Raw genomic sequence first — 16412 nt, forward strand, 5'->3', positions numbered from 1 at the left:
GAGGACGCAGCTCAGCTGCAGGTCCCGTTGCCCGTTGTTAGCTGCAAGAGGCGCAGCCCACCATCCCTTGCGGGAGTCGAGGAATCCAACCAGCGCCCTGCACAAGGTCTTTATGCTTCATTTTCTTCTTCCATAAACAAAATTTCCATGAATATTAAAAAATAAATATAAATAAATAAGATAGCTAACATATATTTGGCTGATTCTCCTCAAATATTAGCTCTACATCCCTGTAATTTTTACAGCATGTCAATTTAATTTCCCTTTCATCAAATGTCCTTCCTGGTTAAGATAGTGCTTCTTTGGTTTTAGGTATGGTATAGTATTTTTGTTTGTAAGGCCATTCTCTGCTGGAATCTGATGAGCTTAAATTAAACAGTATGTACACAAAATGATGTAGATCAAATAGGAAAAATGAGACAGGATTATCCTTTGCAATGTGTGGAAAGGAAGGCACAACACTATCAGCTGCAATTAAGAAAGTTGTCTGAGCCATTAGGAGACATTTCAGTCTATCATAATGTTTTAGAATCTGTAAGAATATCTCTCACTGTAAACAAAAGGGTAATAGCTGTGTTTTTTCAGCTGTTTCACATGAGCCAGATGTCTGAGTACCCCAAACTACTTAGCTGCATGTTAGTGTCACATACACTCCCAGCTGCTGCATGTCAGGAGAGTTGTTAATTTCTGTAGAATGTTACATTGAATGTCTTTAACGTTTTAATGAAAGTAAATTTGCTAAGCGGGTTTTATGTAAATGCTGGTACAATGATTAGTCCAATGGAAGCAAAAATAAATAACTTATCTTTTACATAATTTCAGTAACACTCTAAGGCTTTAGTCATACCAACCTCTCTCCACTATCAGTATTTCCTGTCTGTTTTTCACAGATTCTGTAAGTTACCAGTACTGATGCATTATGTATAGCCAACACATTCTATCAGAACTGAATTTTATACAGTGTAAAAAATTCTTGTAAAATGTGTTTGGTATTTATGTTTATTGGGACTATTGTTATAACAGCGAACAATTATATAGTGTTCTACAAGTTATAAATAATAGCATTTCACACGTGTATTGAATTTGGACTAAATTTCAGGTTCAGAGTTCAGTTTTCTACATACTTTATCCTTAATTTAGGATCTGCAGGTCACATCTCATATGTGGTCCATTTTTATACACTCATCTATTCCTCATAATTATTGAAAGAGGGAGTTATATTTGCTATTTTTGTGTTCTTAAAGAAGAAAGTGAGATCTAGGTAGATTGTGAATTTACTGGTTGGTGGTGACACTGGGAGTTTAACAACAAGACTATAATGCCATAGACCATGATTTTTGTATTGTTTCTTTTTTTTTTCCTTTTTTTTAAAATTTATTTATTAGTTTCAGGTGTACAAGACAAGGTAATACTTAGACGTTTATTGTTTCTTTTTTTGAATGAGTACATATTGTTTATTTTTAGTTTGCTTCTTCTGTGGTAACTACCAACATCCGGAAACTGCAGGAATGAAGATTTTGCTGGTTGGGCTGACTGGAGAAGGGTGAGAATTTCAGAGTTCAGAGACCAGCCCAGTGAGAGCATCTCTGGGATGAAAGCAGCCTGGCTTGGATTAAGTTCTTATATTCAACACCTTCTCCTTTTCCAGTGTGCTTGCATTTGCCACAGTAAGCAGTTCCTGTCATTTTGAGCTAAGGTATTTTTTAACTAGAATCATAAGGTATCTATTTAAATTGATGGTATAGAACTACTCACTCTGCAATAGAAAAGAAAATACAAAACTCATAATTTTAAAACAAAATTATTTACTTAGTAGTCTGGGATATATAAAATGTTTACTTTTTTCTAAAAAGAAAATTTGCATTTACACAAGAAAGGGAGAGCTTACGTGTATGTGTTGTGTATGTGTGTATATATACACATATACATGGAAGTTATGCTAATTGTATAGAATAATTTTTACTTAATTATTTTACTTAACTATCATAATTATTTTACACAGATAAATATATTATCTACATTTCACAGAAAACTTCAGCAAATTTAAATACCATATGCAACTAGCATTCTGTTTGTATTCTTCTACCTTCTCCATTTTCCTCCTTAAAAGATAACAAGATAACTTCATCTTCCTTAATAATGAAATGTGGCATGAAATTAGTTAAGAGCCCTGTCTCTGTCTTTATAATGTAAATAACTGCATTAGATTGTTAAACTGAAGCATTTATATGTATTTCACCTGGATATTAAGGTATCCAGGACCTGTAGAAAAAGTGATAGAAAATATAAGATCAGGACAGAATAAAACATATTAAGACATTTTAAAACAATGCAAAATGAGGTAATTACCAATTACCAAAGAATGCACAAACGTGTTAAAATTATTAGGAGATGTGTTTTAATTAGAAGTCATATTTTAAGAAGTGTAAACACAGCTATTCCATTTCTAGTTCCATATAACTGAGAGAAAATAAAAAACCCTTCCTTATCTCTTTTTAACCAACAGAAAGGCAAATAAAATTGTGTTTTTATGTTAAACAAAATACACACACTTGTCTTTAAAAAAGGGAGAGGAAATCTCTGCCAATATCAGGATAAATAAAAATAACTTTAACTACCTATCACAGTGGGAAGAAGGCAGATTTTCCAAAAGGCAACAGCAAAGAGATTGACAAAAGACTTTTCATCACTAAAAGTAAGCAGGGCAATAAGCTATTATCTTTAAAATATCTAACTTAGAATGCTTATACTAGTTATACTATTATACTACATGGTCAGTGTCAGACTAACGTAAAGGCATTTAAGAAATATGAAGACTATAAAAGCTTATATACTAATTTACTCACCTAGAAGAAGCCACTAAAGGGTGTAGCTGAGGAGGAAATCAATGAATTTAGGATGGAAAAAATGAGGTTCAAATAGAATTGTAACAAAAGAAACAAACAATAACGTTTCAAATATGTAGTACTGTTACTGAACTCAGGTTTGGCTGCTCGCTGTTTGTGAGCTAATGATGGAGAGACAAGGGTTAGAGTACAGAAAAGTAGATTTCTTCAATGCCAGCATTCTGGGAAAATGGCAGACTGTCATCACAAAGACCTCCTTTCCTGTTCCTAGAATGGTCAAGGGGTTTTATAGGTACACAAGAAGAAGCAGAACAAAGGAAAGAGGGAGTTAGTCAAGGGACTCCTTAATGTTGACATCAAAGAGAATGTCTCCTGGGTTCTGGTTTGTTCTGCCATGGTTATTTCCAACCAGGTCATAGGGGTGATTTATATGACATCTGATGGAAAATTATAGCCTGGAAATTGCAACCTGTTTTGCTGGTTGAGGGCTAAATCAGTTTCTTTCAAGTTAGAGTTCTTCCAGTTAATCAGATTAGTGAGGTATGCATGCAGCCTCAAAAAAACGAAGTTACTGAATCAGGTAGAAGGAAAAGGAAAAAACAAAAACAAAAACAAAAACTAAAAACAGTAAGATTTTAAATCTTGAAAAGTACACTCTTTTCCCATTGTTTCTGGAATAAATATCCATAAATATAATGTCTTAAAAAACACAAATTTATTATCTTTCAATCTGGAGTTCAGAAGTACAAAATTATTCTCGCTAGACTAAAGTCAAGAAGTCAGCAGAGCTGGTATATTTCAGTTACCTTAGTGAAGAAACCACTTGCTTGCCTTTTAAGGGCAGGTGCTTTTTAAGGCTCGGTGCATTCCTTTAATCATGACTCCTTTTTCCATCTTCAGAGTCACAAATTAGCATCTTTAAATTTTTATTCCCTCCAACCTCTGCTTCCAAAGTCATACTTCCTTATGTGTGTCTCTTGCCTCCCTTTTATTCTTCTAAGGACGCTTTTGATTACTTTGGGCAAACACAGATAAGCCACGTTAATCTCCCCATCTCAAGCTTTCTAACTTAATCACCATTCAAAAGTCCTTTTTTTCCCTATTAAATGACATAATTACAGGTTGCAGAGATTAGGACATAGACATCTTTGTGGGACCCTTTATTCTGCCAACTGCACATCTTGACAGAGCTAAAAGATTATGACTGTAAAAGAAAAATAGGAAAAACCGTCATATTTCTCTTAAAATAAAGCAATATGAGAAATGATATTAATAATACTAGTAAAGCACATCAAATTAAATGTAAGGAGAATGTAGAAAATTATTTAAAAATAAGTGAATGCATAATTGAGAAAATCAACAGAGCAAAACAGATACTTTGAAAGTACTAATAAATTAGATAAACTACTAGCAAAAGTAACCAAGACAAAAATAGAGTAATGCATAAATCACCCATATCAGAACTTATATAACTGAAAGTTTAGTAAAAAAAAAAATATCAGAAACAACTATGCAAATCATTTTGGAAAAAAAATAAATAAAATCCAAGGAAAATATGATTTATCAAAACAGACACAAAAAGAAACAGAAATTCTAAATAGTCTATATTTAGACTTTAACATCTGTTAAAGAATTTGAGTTCATAATTAATGGGGAAAAATTACCCAATTTCTTTTGTGAGGCCAGAATAACCTTGAAATCAAAACCTTCAAGGTATTATGAAAAAGGAAAACTACTAGCCAATTTATTTTTCAAAAAAATAAATAAATAAAAAAGAAAATAACAGGACATGATATTGGCAGTTTAAATCTAGAAATATATTAATAAGATAAGACATCATAAATAAATTAGTTTTGTTCCAGGAAACAAGGTGGTTTAACATTTGAGAATCAAAGAATGTAATTCGGTGACGTCATAAAATGACAATGTGAGGTGAGCCTCTTGAAATCTCCCCTTGCAATTTACAACAAACTGCACAACTATAATTCCCAAAAGGACTCCCTGCACAGCAGACAGGCAAGACTAAGGGGTGTGCAACAGAAATCATCTAAAAGTGGGCAAATTGGGTGAGCAGGGGAGGAGGGAAAGGAGAAGTGCAGAGAAGTGGGCCACATGGGCGCAGGACACAGACTGAGCTCTGAACTCTGAGTTCACTGCATTCCAGAGCTACCACAGTCAAGAAAGAATTCAGACTGCTAATACTCCCCTTATGGCCCACAGTCCTACCTGAGGGATCAGCATATAACACGGCTAACCCCAACGCTCACACTAGAGACCTCAGAGCAAAGACTGAGGGAGGAAGGGTAAAAACAGTGGTTTGAGCCTCAGTGCTGAGCAGAGGATGGAAGGTTTAAGCATGGAACTTAGCCGCCCCCTCCTCACTCTCCCAGAGCTCACTCCACTTCCACCTTCCCAGTGCTAGAAGCAGAACGGTAGCAATGCTACATCAAAACAGCAGAATATTTGCAGTTCTGAGAACTATAGCTGGCAGTCAAGAACTAAAAGCCCAACTAGTTCTGGCAAAGGGGAGGGTGCCTTGGGTGCAGGGATGGCTGTGCTAGTGGTCACTGCCATTTCTCTGGGCCACCTATCACAACCCACCATGCGTCCATCCCCACCTATCTGGGCAGATCCCTGCAGGAGTAAATAGAGCTGTTGCAACACACAGGCTCTGAAACGGGTGCAGGAAGATCTTTGGAACTTAAGAAGCTCTCCACATCCCCCCATGTAGGTGGTGCCAAGTGATCGAGGAGACCTATTCACAGAGGAGAAACTGACGTTCCAGGGAATGGGGGAACCATTGTGTGAGAAGCTGGAACAGTGCAGAAAAAATACAACACTACAGCATGAGAGAGAATAAAAGGCTGCAATCAGAGAGAACATAAAACATTTGACCAACAACTGATGGAAAACAAAAGAAAGACCTCTTTCTATCACCCTGTTGCAGAACCCACTCTATAGATGTCTAGGAAGAGAAATAATAATGCATTCATCGCCATGAATAACCAAGGTAACAAGGCAGATCAGAAAGAAAATAAAAAGTCTCCAGAAAATGAACTGAAAGACATGGAAATATGTGACTTAAATGACAGAGAATTCAAGATTACAGTTCTGAAAAAAACTGAACAAGATGGAAGAAAACACAAACTGAAGTTTAATGAACTCAGAAACAGGATCAAAGAGCAAAATGAAGATTTTACCAAAAAGAGTAAAATTTTTAAAATGAACCAAATGGAATTTCTGGAGACTAAGAACTCAGTAAAATAAATGAAGAATGAAATAGGCAGCTAAGGTAATAGAGTTGACCAGATAGAGGAAAGAATCAGTGACATCAAAGATAAAAATCTGGAAATGACACAGATGGAAGAAGAGAGAGACTTGAGAGTTAAAAGAAATGAAACAATTTTACAAGAACTTTCTGACTCCATCAGAAAGAGCAATATAAGAATAATGGACATACCAGAAGGAGAAGAAAGGGAGAAAGGAACAGAAAATATATTCAAACAAATAGTCAACAAGAACTTCCATAACTTGTGGACAGAACTGGATCCTCGAATCCAAGAAGCAAATAGAACACCTAATTACCTGGGTGCCAACAGGCCTTCTTCAAGGTACATTGTATTGAAGCTGTCAAAGATTAATGACAACACAACAATCCTCAAGGTGGCCAGGGAAAAGAAGACAGTAATCTACAAAGGAAAGTCCATTAGATTATCATCAGATTTTTCAGCAGAAACTCTGTCAGCCAGGATGGAGTGGAATAAAATATTTGAACTATTGAAAGAGAGAAATTATGAGCCAAAAATAATATACCCAGCAAAGATATCCTTTAGATATGAAAGAGGAATAAAGGCATTTCCAGACACATAGAAGCTGAGGGACTTCTAACACATGACTTGCACTACAAGAAATACTGAAGGAGGCTATTCAACCTGAAACAAAAAAGCAAAATAATACAAAACCATAAGTAGTATTACAGATAGATAGAAGTAGGAAATGGCAACTCCTACACAAAATAGATCACTGAACACTTAAACATGACATACAGGGTAAAGAAGGAAAAAAAAGAAAAGAAAAAAAAACTTTAAAAAGAGGAAAAAGACAAGTTGCTACCGCATGCAGAAATCAACTCACAGAATAAATAGTGATAATTTGTGACAACAAATACATAAAAAGGGAAAGAGTAAAGATCTGAACTGGTACAACAGAATGGAGAAAGTAATCATACTGAAAAAAAAAAAAAGAAAATGGAATACTCTAAGTAAAAATTTTTCTTTTAAATAAACTTAATGGTAACCAATCAAAAAATATCCACAACTGAAATATAAAACATAAAATAAGAAGAAATAGGGAGAAAGAAAATCAGAGAATACCACCACACTGAAATAATAGGCAGCAACAAAAAGACAAAGAAATAATACAGACACAATCCTACCAGAAAACCAGAGATAGAATGATAGGAAATTCTCATATATCGATAATCACCCTAAATGCAAATGGACTGAACTCACCAATAAAAAGGCACAGAGTAGCAGATTGGATCAAAAAACTAACCCAAGAGACACAGCTGAGTTACAAGGACAAATATTGACTCAAAGCAAAAGTGTGGAAACTGACACTCCAAGCAAATGGTAGTCAGAGAAAATCACTCTGTATACACTATTAGTATAGTGTAGCTATACTAATATCAGCTAAAACAGACTTCAGGATAAAAAGGTAGCAAGAGACAAAGGGAGACATTTCATAATCATAAAGGGGAATATACAAAAGAAGACATAACAGTTATCAATATTTATGCCCCCAATCAGGGAGCACTGAAATATACTAAGGAACCACTAACAGAACTAAAGGAAGATTTGACCAAAACACAATTACAATACGGGACATAAACACATCATCAACAGCTACGGATAGATCATCCAAACAGAAAATCAATAAATAAATATCAGCCCTAGATGACACATTAGATGGGATGGATATAATCGACATTTACAGAGCACTTCATCCTAGAACATCAGACAATACATCCTTTTCATGGAATATGCCTAATGATAGACCACATATTGGGACATAAAACTAGCTTCAGCAAATTTAAAAAGATTGAAGATGATCCCAAGCCTATTCTCTGATAACAAGGCTTTGAAATTGGATGTGACATGCAAAAAGAAAGCAGGAATAACCACAAATATGTAAAGATTAAACAACATACTTTTAAAGAACAACTGAGTCAAAGAAGAAATAAGAGATCAAAAGATACATAGAAACAAATGACAATGAAAATGCATACTACCAAAATTTTTCAGATTCAGTGAAAGCAGTTTTAAGAGGAAAATTTATATCATTACAGGCCTATCTCAAGAAAGAAGATAAATCCCAGATAAATAACCTCAAATTACAACTTAAAAAACTAGAAAAAGAACAAATGAAACCCACAGTCAGAAGAGGAAAAAAAATAATAAAAATCAGAGCAGAACTAAATGAAATGGAGAACAAAAACAACAGAAAAAACTAGTGTGACAAAGAGCTGATTCTTTTAAAAAATTAATAAAATTGACAAACCCTTGGCTAGACTCACTAAGATAAAAAGAGAAAAGACATAAATAAACAAAATCTGAAATAAAATAGGGGAAGTTACCATGGACACTACAGAAATACAAAGGATCATCCAAGAATACTATGAAGGACTATATGCCACCAAATTCAATAACCAAGAACAAAGGGACATGATCTTAGAAACATATAACCTTCCAAGGCTGAACCATGAAGAACTGTAAAATCTAAATAGATTGATCACCAGTAACAAAATTTAATCAGTCATCCGAAACCTTCCCAAAAGCAGAAGTCCAGGACCAAATGGCTTCACTAGTGAATTCTACTAAACATTCAAAAAGAAATGAACACCTGTCCTATTCAAACTCTTCCCAAAAATTAAAGAAGAGACAATACTCCCTGACTCATTTTATAAGGCCACATTACCCTGATACCAAAACCCGTTAATGATAACACACACAAAAAAAGAAAATTACAGACCAATATCTCTGATGAATACAGATGCAAAAATCGTAACAAAATTCTAGCAAATCAAATACAACAATGCATTAAAAATATTATACATCAGGACCAAGTGGGGTTCATCCCAGAGGCACAAGGATGGTTCAACATACACAAATCCATCAATGTGATACATCACATAGACGAAATAGGGAAAAAAATCATATGACCATATCAATAGATGCAGAAAAAGCATTTGACAAGATACAACATCCATTTATGATTAAAACACTTAATAAAATGGGTATAGAAGGAAAAACTCTTAACATAATAAAGGCCATATATGACAAACCCTCAGCTACTATCATAATTAATGGTGAAAATCTGAAGCCCTTTGATCTATGTTCAGGAACACGTCAGCGCTATCCCCTATCACCTCTGCTTTTCAACATAATATTGGAAGTCCTAGACAGAGCAGTCAGGCAAGAGAAAAAAATAAAAGTCATCCAAATTGGGAATGAAGAAGTTAAATTGTCACTCTTTGCAGATGACATGATGCTATATATAGAAAACCCTTTTATTTCTTTCTCTTGCCTGATGGCTCTGGCAAGGACTTTCAACACTATGTTGAAAAGCAGAGGTGATAGGGGACAGCCCTGTCGTGTTCCTGAACATAGAGCAAAGGGCTTCAGTTTTTCACCATGGTATTAGATCCTGTTTGAAGGTTTGGTAGAATTCACTAGTGAAGCAATCTGGTCATGGACTTTTGCTTTTGGGAAGGTTTTGGATGACTGATTCAATTTTGTTACTGGTGATCTGTCTGTTTAGATTTTCCAGTTCTTCATGGTTCAGCCTTGGAAGGCTATATGTTTCTAAGAACTTGTCCATTTCTTCTAGGTTATTGAATTTGGTGGTATATAGTCCTTCATTGTATTCTTGGATGATCCTTTGTATTTCTGTGGTGTCTGTGATAACTTCCCCTTTTTCATTTCTGATTTTGTTAATTAGTGTCTTCTCTCTTTTTATCTTAGTGAGTCTAGCCAAGGGTTTGTCAATTTTGTTAATCTTTTCAAAGAACCAGCTCTTTGTCACATTAATTTTTTCTATTGTCTTTTTGTTCTCTATTTCACTAAGCTCTGCTCTGATTTTTGTTATTTCCTTTCCTCTGCTGACCTTGGGTTTCACTTGTTCTTTTTCTAGTTCTTTAAGATGTAACATGAGGTTATTTATGTGGGATTGTTCTTGTTTCTTGAGATAGACCTGTAATGATATAAATTTCCCTCTTAAAACTGCTTTCACTGTACACAAAAAAATTTGGTACGATGTATTTTCATTGTCATTTGTTTCTATGTATCTTTTGATCTCTCCTCTAATTTCTTCTTTGACCCAGTCGTTCTTTAAAAGTATGTTGTTTAATCTCCATGTATTTGTGTTTTTTACTCCTTTCTTTTTGCAGTTGATATCCAATTTCAAAGCCTTGTGATCACAGAATATGCTTGGTATGATTTCAATCTTCTTAAATTTGCTGAGGCTGATTTTATGTCCCAATATATGGTCTATCCTTGAGAATGTTCTGTGTACACTCGAAAAGAATGTATAGTCTGATGTTTTAGGATGAAGAGCTCTATATATGTCAATGATGTCCATTTCATCTAATGTGTCATTTAGGGCTGCTATTTCATTATTTATTTTCTCTTTGGATGATCTATCCATAGCTGTAAATGATGTATTTAAGTCTTCTAGTATAATTGTGTTTTGGACAATCTTTCCCTTTAGTTCTGTTAGTAGTTGCTTGGTATATTTCAGTGATCCCTGGTTGGGAGCATAAATATTGATGACTGTTATGTCTTCTTGTTGTATAGTCCACTTTACCATTATGAAATGTCCATCTTTGTCTCTTGTTACCTTTTTCAACCTGAAGTCTCTTTCATCTGATATCATTATGGCTACACTTGATTTTTTCTGGGTACCATTTGCTTGGAGTGCCAATTTCCACCCTTTCACTTTGAGTCTATGCTTGTCCTTGTAGCTGAGATGTGTCTCTTGTAGGCAGCATATGGTTGGGTTTAGTTTTTTGATCCAATCTGCTACTCTGTGTCTCTTTATTGGTGAGTTCAGTCCATTTACATTTAGGGTGATTATTGATATGTGAGGATTTCCTGTCATTCTGTCTCTAGTTTTCTGGTAAGGCTGTGTCTCCATTTTTTCTTTGCCTTTTTGTTGTTGTCTATTATTTCTGTGTGGTGGTATTCTGTGATGTTTCCCTCTGTTTCTTCTTTTATTACCGTATTTATTTCAGTTCATGATATTTTTTTTTTTCTGAGTGGTTACTCTTAAGTTTATGTAAAAGAAATTTTGATATTTAGAGTATTCCATTTTTTTCAGCACGCTTTTTTTCTCCATTCCCATATTCCAGTTTAGGCCTATACTCTCCCCCTTTTTATGTTTTGGTTGCCACAAATTGTCTGTGTTGATGGTGGTCTAATAGCCTCTTTTAGTATTTCTTGTAGGGCAGGTCGTGTATTAGAAAATCCCCTCAGCTTCTTTATGTCTGGTAATGTCTTTATTCCTCCTTCATATCTAAAGATATCTTTCCTGGATATATTATTCTTGGCTCATAATTTCTCTCTTTCAATTGTTTGAATATTTGGTTCCACTCCCTCCTGGCTTGTAGAGTTTCTGCTGAAAAATCTCATGATAATCTAATGGGCTTTCCTTTGTAGGTTACCGTCTTCTTTTCCCTGGCTCCCTTGAGGATTCTTTCTTTGTTGTTGATTTTGGACAGCTTCAATACAATGTGCCTTGGAGAAGGCCTGTTGGAATTGAGGTAATTAGGTGTTTATTTGCTTCTTGGATTCGAGCATCCAGTTCTGTCCACAAGTTTAGGAAGTTCTCATCAACAATTTGTTTGAATATATTCTCTGTTTTCTTCTCTCTTTCTTCTCCTTCTGGTATGCCCATTATTCTTATATTGCTCTTTCTGATGGAGTCTGAAAGTTCTTGTCAAGTTCTTTCATTTCTTTTAAGTCTCAAGTCTCTTTCTTCTTTCATCTGTGTAGTTTTCAGGTTTCTATCTTTGATGTCACTGATTCTTTCCTCCATCAGGTGAACTTTACTACCTAATCTGGTTATTTCATTCTTAATTTCTTCTATTGAGTTCTTAATCTACAGAAATTACATTTGGTTCTTTTTTAAAATTTCAAACTGTTTTGTAAAATGCTCATGTTGATGTTTGATTGTGTTTCTGAGTTCATTAACCTGCCTTTCTGTGTTTTCTTGCATCTCGTTGAGTTTTTTCAGAACTGCAATCTTGAATGCTCTGTCATTTTAGTCACATATTTCCATATCTTTAAGTTCCTTTTCTGGAGACTTTTCACTTTCTTTCTGAGCTGTCTTGTTGCCTTGGTTGTTCATGGCAATTCCTGATTTATTATTTCTCTTTCTGGACATCTACAGGAGTTGCTTCTGCAACAGGTTGATAGAAAGGGGTCTTTCTTTTGTTTTCCAGTACTTGTTGGTAGAATGTTTTATTTTCTCTCCAACTGCAGCCTTTTTTTCCTCTCTCACACAGTAGTGCTATATTTTCTCTGCACTATTTCAGCTTCTCATAAAATGGGAGGATTCCCTGGGAGACGGGCTTCTCCTCTGTTAATAGTTCACCTGGGTCACAGGGCGCAGTGTCCATGTGAGTATGTGGAGAGCTTTTGAAGTTCCAAAGCTCTTCCTGCACCAGAGTCAGAGCCCATATGTTTCAGCAGTTCTGTTTACTCCTGTAGGGATTCGCCCAGATAGGTGGAGTCAGGGGCGGGGTGAGTTGTGAGAGGTGGCCCAGAGCAATGGCATCGACCACCACCACAGCCGGTCATGCTTCCACAGTTCCCTCCCCTTTGCCGAAACTAGTCGGTCGCAAAACTCAGTCTGTTGTCCACAGTTTTCAGAACAGCAAATATTCTGTTCTTTTGATCTGACACTGCTACTCTTCCACTTCTAGCACCAGTGGTGGGGGTGGGGAGGGGGTCTCTTGGAGGGTAGGGAGGGGCAGCTAGCCTCAGTGCCTAAGGCCTTCATTCTCTGCTAGGCAGTGAGGACTTAAACCACCGTTTTCAGCCTCTTTCCCTCAGTCTGTTCTCTGAGGTCTCTGCTGTGAGCATTGGCTTCAGACAGGTTATATGCTGCCCCCTGAGCCCAGTGGGCCATAAGCGGAGCCTTAGCAGTCCGAGTTCTCCCCTCTCCCACAGCTGAGGTAGTTCCCAGATCCAGCAAGCTCGGAGCACTGAGCTAGGTCTGCGTCCTGTGCCCATATAGCTCCGTTTCCGCACTTCTCTCTTCCCTGCTCCCCCACTTGCACAATTCACCCACCTTTAGGTGAATTCAGCCATGGGCCTCTTTATTTGCTGTGCAGGGTGTCCTTTGTGGAGTTATTGTTGTTCGGTTAGTTGTAAATTTCAGGGGAGCTTTACAGAGGCTCACCTCACTCCACCATTTTGATGACGTAACCGTACCACTCTAAAACATACTCTTAGTGTGAGAATTATACTGCGGCAGAAAGAAGACTTCTGAATTTCCAGCAATTACTAAGAAACAAGCAGAAAATAAAAATTTTAAATTGACAAAGTGACTAAAAGTCAATTAAAAAATTGCTAATGAATGTGAAAATGCTTCATATGATCAGTTATTTCAAAATGATATTATACTACTATTTGATCCTATTGCCTACTTATCAGAATGACTATAATTGAAAACAAAAGCAAAAGAATAGTAACTCTTTAATTCTAAAATTTTCATCACTGCTGGTGAAAGTGTAAATTGGTACAATCCTTTGGAGGTATGTTTATAGTATCCACTAAAGCTCAACACATGCATACTGTATGACCCAGCAGTTTCATTGCCAGGCATGCAGCCAATAGAATGGTATGCATATATTCATGCAAACATATATATGTATGTAAATGTGCATAGCTGCGATGTTTATGTAAATCCAAAATGGAAACAACACAAATGTTTATCAACACAATGATTGCAAGTAAATTTTGGTATGTTCATACAATGCAAGACTATAAAGTAATAAAAATATGCAAACCATTCCCAAAGCCAACAGCATGAATAAAAGAAGCCAGACATAAACAAATAATTCTGCGTGATGCCATTCATATACATTTTATATGAAATACAAAACTAATTGTGGTTCTAATAATTGACCTGCTTTTTTCCTTAATCTCTATTTAATATGTTAACAATATTAAATCAGCTTCACTTTTATTAAAATGCCCCTATTGACCATTTTTTTTTCTTTTTACTAACATTATATACAAATGATTTATTATATATGGGTACATATAATTTAAACAGCATGCGCGTGATTGTTTTTTTGTTTGGTTTTATTTTATGCAATCTGAGTATCTTTTTTTAAGAATTGGGTTTAGCTCATTTGTATTAATTTTGATTTTTCATATATTTAGTGTTCTGAGTTAAAAAGTAATAATCGTTTACAGTTTCAAGAGGACTTCTGTTGTACTCTAATATTCTAGTTTGGGATTGAGCTGGGGTAAAAATGCATCAATTGGTACACTTAATATTATGTACCTTTTGGAACATATACTATATGCCAATAAAAATGTTTATTTAAAAATGCATCTGAAGTAAATGAGTCCTAATGAGACTTTGAGAATTTAAATATCCCCCTCAAACTTATATGACTGTGTGGTATGTCAAACATTATAATTATAAATAAAAATATTTACTCAACCCATAGGGTAAGCAAAAAATTTAAAGGTGGATTTAAAACAAAAATATGAAAGAGGAAGCATCAAAATTATTAGAAGAAATAAAAAAGAATAGATTTATGACATCAGGGTAAAGAATATGTTCTTCAAGAAGAAAGTAAAAAATCCTTAATTAAAGAAATAAATATAGTGCAATCTGACTTCATAAAAATATAGTCCTTTATTATCACAAAAACAACAACAAAAAGAAATCATATGTGAAGTTAAAGGAAATATGGTCAATTAGGAAAATATATTTAGACTCTAATAATGTTTAGAATGTTTTATGGGAATGTAAATTAGTATTAAATTTGAAGAACAAATTTTAATATTTATTAAAATATAAAATGACTAATAAAAGAATATATATATCACACACGCACACCTCTAGGGTGCCAAAAAAAAGATACACATTTTAACAAAGGAAAAAAGTGCATTAAACTTGTAATACAATGAATGATGTTAGATTTCATTTAATTAACATCATCTTTTGAGTGAACTTCATACTACACATCGCTACCGTAATTTGATTCAACTTCAAAAAGTAACACTATGCTCAAGCAGTAGTTCACCGTAATTAGAAATGTCTGGACACTGGTGGTAACCACTTTGAGCAGCTCTTGTAATTGCAGAAGTCAAAAGTGACTTGTACTCATCTTTCGTTATTGGTATATATTGACTATTACAATTAATATACAATTAATGTAGTTTTTCTTTTTCTTAATATGTGTATACATTTTTTGGCACTCTCTGCATATACTAATTCAGGCACAGGTGCATAATAATATTTACTGCAGCAATACTTATAAACAGAAAAAATATGACCTACATTTTTTTAAAAGATGAATTAAATATAATTAAATATAATGTTGTTAAATATAATATAGTAGTTTATATATCAGATTAAAAGAAACAATATATTAATGATTATATAGGACTAGGTGTCAAAACACATTTTGAATGCAGCATGATATGTCAATAATGCTCACATTTATATACATTAAAAATACACACATACTCAAAATGCTAATTTGCTAAACCAATATTAATATCACTCTTGGTAATGTGTATGTGTGTATGTAAAACTATAAAAATGGGCTGGGTTCCAGATAGACATTGCTTCTGACCAGGGCTGAGATATGAAATATGGGAAAGGAGTAGGGGAGAAGAATGACAGAAGGTATGGCGCTAATTGGAATTTACTTTATCTGTACATATATATATTCTCCCTAAATTAGGAAAGTCAGAATGGGCAGAATGGGAACTAATGCTGAATCATTAATTTCTGCCTTTTTGAGAAATCAGAAGTTCTCACCAAACATTTGTCTCATTTGTTTATGTCAAGAAATTGATTACTTCTTTTGCCTGAAGTGAAAGAGCTCTGAAGGGACTTTGTCAAGGTCTGGAGTTTTGAAAACAGTGATAATCTTGGTTTCAGTACTGCTTTCACACATATTTAATAGCCATGTTCTTACAGCTAGGGCACAGATTTTGAACAATAAATCCAAATGTCAATTTAAAGATATGCCTGCAAAATTCTTGAAATCCAATTAAATTGTTAACTCTTCAGTTATGCTTCCCCTAGCAAAAGTGATTCTCATTTTCTGAATTTCAATTATATTTTCTTTTTCCACTTGTAAGATGTCTTAATTAGAGACACAATGTGAACTTTCATATTTGTCTATTTTGTAATAGTTCATGGGGCTGTGTCACTTTGCTCTTAGGTAAGTTTGGAATCAAGTTGTGGAAAATGGATATTCCTAGTGTCAATCATTATCATAAGAAGAATTATACTTAAAAGGAAGCTAGATTA

The sequence above is a fragment of the Rhinolophus hipposideros genome (assembly GCF_964194185.1).
Source record: "Rhinolophus hipposideros genome assembly, chromosome: 6".
NCBI classification, from domain to species: domain Eukaryota; kingdom Metazoa; phylum Chordata; class Mammalia; order Chiroptera; family Rhinolophidae; genus Rhinolophus; species Rhinolophus hipposideros.